General features: G+C 43.4%; 1 pseudogene; it reads left to right on the top strand.

Annotated features, from left to right (window-relative positions):
• The first annotated feature begins 416 nt into the window (after positions 1–416).
• On the top strand, positions 417–3,898 carry LOC123002517 (uncharacterized; annotated as a pseudogene).
• Positions 3,899–4,420: the final 522 nt, after the last annotated feature.

Raw genomic sequence — 4,420 nt, 5'->3', positions numbered from 1 at the left:
CTTTTCTATTTACCACACACCTCACTTCCATCACATCACTATTTTAACTTACTGTTGTATATAGATTACAAAAATAATTGATTTCCTCATTTCGGTCCTTCTCAGTCCTCCGGGTATGTGTGTCCATTTTCTCCTTCCGGCTGATAGGTCCGGCTGCGCCAGTTATAGTATGAAGTGGTTAAAGGGGGGCTTCTTGGTCATCCAATATTTAAATACGAATTGAATTAACACTAGCTGTGTTCTCTTTGGTAGTTCCAAACGGAATAATTTTATTGTGGTTTGAGATTCAAATCAAACCTCTGCCAAAGAATTTTATATGTTTACAATTATGTATGTGTATGTGATTAAATGCTAACAAAGTATTTTCTGGAGCTCTGCTGAGTGGGTGTCGTTTAGCAACATCCTGCCTTGTGCTGATGTTGCATTTCTTATGTCGATCTTATGTGGGACAACGAACGGCTAGCTGCCGGTCACTGTCCACTTGGAAGAGGGTAACACGGGGAGGTTTAGGCGGTAGCATAGTCGATGGTACCGGTACGGTAACTCGAGCGCTCGGACCGGCAATAGATGAAGTGGACCTGAGCGATTCGGAGGCCGACGTTACTGTGGTGGAGGTTGCAGCTGTGGATATCGCTAAGACTCCTGCAGGTCAACCTACACCACAGTAAAGCAGCGTCCGCTGCCCTTTTGCTTCGCCTGGGCAAAGGCGAAGACGACGTGGTCTTAGTTCAGGAACCTTGGATAGCAGGAGGCAAGGTTACTGGACTAGGAACAAAAGATTACAAGCTTATGCTTGACCCCAAACAAAGTAAATTTCGAACCTGCATTTTAGCCAAACGGCATCTTAATACATTTCTTCTTCGCAATTACAGCAACGGACACAACACGGCAATAAGCCTGGAGCTGCATAACGGCTCTATAAGGATGCTATCGGCCTATCTGGCTTTTGAAAAAGTAGATCCCCCAGACGCGCTAGACAGAAAGTGAAGCGCTTAAGAAAGGTTTGGTGATAGGATGCGACGCAAACGCCCACCATACTCACTCATACTATCAACAACGACAGAGGTGAGTCTTTATTAGATTTCATTCTAAATTCGAACTTATTTCTTTGTAACAGGGGCAATACCTTTACCTTTATAACAAAAACGTGCCAAACGATCATAGATCTAACTTTGGTATCAGGTTCACTCATAAGCACCGTTATAAACTGGGCTGTCTCCGACGAGCACTCATTCTCAGATCACAGGTTCATAGAGACAACTTTGTCCCTAGAGTCACCTACGCCGGTCAGTTTTGCTAACCCCAGGCGGACAAACTGGAATAAGTATAAAGAAATTCTGTCGAGTTTCCTCCCCATGGAGCCGCAGAAAACACTTTTTGCACTCAGGAGCTAGATAACATAGTAAATAAATTCACAGGAGCATGCAACGCAGCATTCACAGCTGCATGCCCTTTAGGAAAACCAAGAGGAAAGGAAAAACCTCCTTGGTGGACCCAGCAATTATCAATTCTCAGAGCCAAATGCAGAAGCCTGTTCAGCAAAACGAAAGCTACAAATGAGGACATAAACTGGCAAAGCTACAAAGAGGAACTAGCCACATACAAAAAGGTCATCAGAAAGGAGAAGAGAACTGCATGGCAGAACTTCTGCTCAGATATTAAAAAGACAAAAAAGAAAAGAAAAATACTCCCTAAGACAGCCGGGCTATTTCCAAAAGGCTGGCGGATCATGGTCGGACTCTAGTGAAGAATCCCTAAACCTACTCCTAGGTGCTCACTTCCCAGGGAGCCTGCAAACAGGACATCCACCAGGAAGACACACTGGAAAAGGAATAAACTTAAATCTCCTATTACACAGGCCGACAAAATGTGACATGGGTCGGTGTCCAGGCCTGCCACAATTTTATTTCGATAAATGAGGCTTTTCTAAGCATAAGTTGCCACTACGCCTATAGTCCATCAGCTCTGGTATTTGCGGTATCTTTAATTTAACAAAATCACAAATTTCCTTCGGCTTTTGGGATACATCTTCAAGAGTGGTAAACCAATTCTGGTAATCTTTTCGGAATTAAATAGTTACATGTCTCTTTTTTACGGTCCTTTTGCAAAATGCATTCTAACTGAACCACAAGAAAAGGTGAGCCCATTCAAAATTTTAAAGTCACAGCAAAGTTTAAAAATCTTCATTTGTGAACAGCGTTTAAAAATTAAAGAAAAATATTTTCTTCTACATATGTCCTTAATTTTTAGGACACTCATCAGGTTTTTGTGAACTGTTTTGGAATTTTTAAAATTAATTTTCTTTCTTCCTGCACAGTGACGATTCACAAACAGTGCCCAAACCTGTCACAGGTGTACTATAACCCCTCTTATGGAATATCGCGGTAAATGAACTACTGCGGATTCTTGAAGGAGGAGACTGTAAAATAGTGGCATACGCAGACGATGTTGCTATCATCTTTAATGGTAAGTATCCACAAACGCTATGCGATCTTATGACCGCAAAACTAAAAACACTATCGGAATGGACTACAAAAAACGGATTTGGGGTAAATCCCTCAAAAACGGAACTAGTCCTTTTTACAAATAGATACAACATCCCAAGACTTAACCCACCAACTCTCAACAACTGTAATCTCTCTTTTAGCGAGCACGCAGGATACTTGGGATTAGTATTAGATAAGCGTCTTAAATGGGGCTTAAACAACCAAAAGAGAACCAGGAAAGCGACCATTGCACTTTACTCTTGTAAAAAAGCAATCGGACTAAGATGGGGTATGTCCCCGAAAATAGTAAATTGGATATACATAGCGGTAGTCAAGCCAATCCTACTATCTGGAGTGGCTCTGTGGTGGACCGCCCTTCACAAAAACTGTATCTTGACTCCCCTTAACAAAGTACAGCGCATGGCGGCTTTGTGTATTAGTGGAGCCCTTCGAACTACCCCAAACGATGCGCTGAACGCGATCTTGGACCTCCCGAGCCTAGACTTAGTAGGCTTGGAAAGGGCCAAATCGGCAGCCATTCGACTCCCTTAGTTATACGGGGCAGTGAAAAGCCCAGCATGACAAATCGATCCCGCCAAAAACGGATCTATGTAAAACCCGTGAGTACAGTCACACACCATTCGCAGCTTTGATCCCAGGTAGGGAAGAATGGGATCGGGGCCGACCGTCTTTCAGATTTCCTGACCACTGCAGCGTCTTCCAAGGGGAAGTGTATGCTATAAGGGAAGCACTCGTCTGCTTAAGGGACATAAACACCCAAGACAGACACATAAACATATATAGTAATAGCCAAGCGGCTATCAAATCAATCAATTCGACAAATACAAACTCCCGAACAACAGCATACTGTCGCAAATCCCTCCACGAGATGGCTAGTCAGTTTACTGTCAGCCTTATATGGGTTCCGGGTCACCGGGATATCGTAGGCAACTGCATAGCAGACGAGCTAGCCAGGCAAGGCACCACCATACCTCTCCTTCCAGGAAAGGAGAATGTTGGCATGCCTATGGCTACGTGCAAGATAATTATTAAAAACCAATTCCACAAATTAGCCAACACTCATTGGCAAAACACACCGCAGTGCCGAATCTCTCACCAGACATGGCCTGCAATAAACAATAAGAAAACATCGGAACTACTTAATTTCAGCCGTACGGAGTGCGGCATGCTAATTTGAGTACTCACAGCCAAGGGCCGCTCGTTGGCGCACACGCCGGGATGAGGAAGTAGAGGAAACGATGGAACACCTATTCTGTTCTTGCCCAGCCCTATGCAGGCTTAGACTGAAACACTAAGGATATCCTTTCATAAATGACCTGTCCGAAATATCGGAGATTAACCTTAAGAGTTTAAACTCTTTTACTAAATCCTCCGAATGGGGAACTTGCTGATCAACCAACCTAAGGGCTGACTCTTAACGGAAAGGGGACCCAAAAATAGAGTTCATAAGGTACCACAATGGACCCGCAGAGGTGAAAGTGTGCCAGGCTATTGTCTGGCAGCCGTTCTAACCTAACCTTACCTAACGAGAACTTGTGTTTTGCGGCAGAGACGAATGGGTCTGAAATAATAAAATGCACCATAGGCTTGGACATTTAAATTTTAAAAGCCTAAACAAAATGGTTAAATATAATGGATTAAAAACGCATATGTGTGACATGCGAGAGCATATGCTCGAAACGTGTGCTAAATGTAAAATAACAGTGAAGCCGTTTCCAAAGGTGGCAGAAAATCGGGCGAACAAGATTTTGCAACCTGTACACACAGACATTTGCGGTCCAATGAGTTTATAGGTGATAAATAATGTTTGTTTCCTGAAAATGCGGGATGAAGTTTTCAACAAGATTAGGGACTTAAAGGCCCTGGTGGAAAAACAAACTGGAAAGAAGCTAAAATCCCTCCGCAGCGACAGC

The sequence above is a fragment of the Drosophila takahashii genome, chromosome 2R, assembly GCF_030179915.1.
Source record: "Drosophila takahashii strain IR98-3 E-12201 chromosome 2R, DtakHiC1v2, whole genome shotgun sequence".
Classification (NCBI taxonomy): Eukaryota; Metazoa; Arthropoda; class Insecta; order Diptera; family Drosophilidae; genus Drosophila; species Drosophila takahashii.
This window is presented reverse-complemented; position numbering and strand designations above follow the sequence as displayed.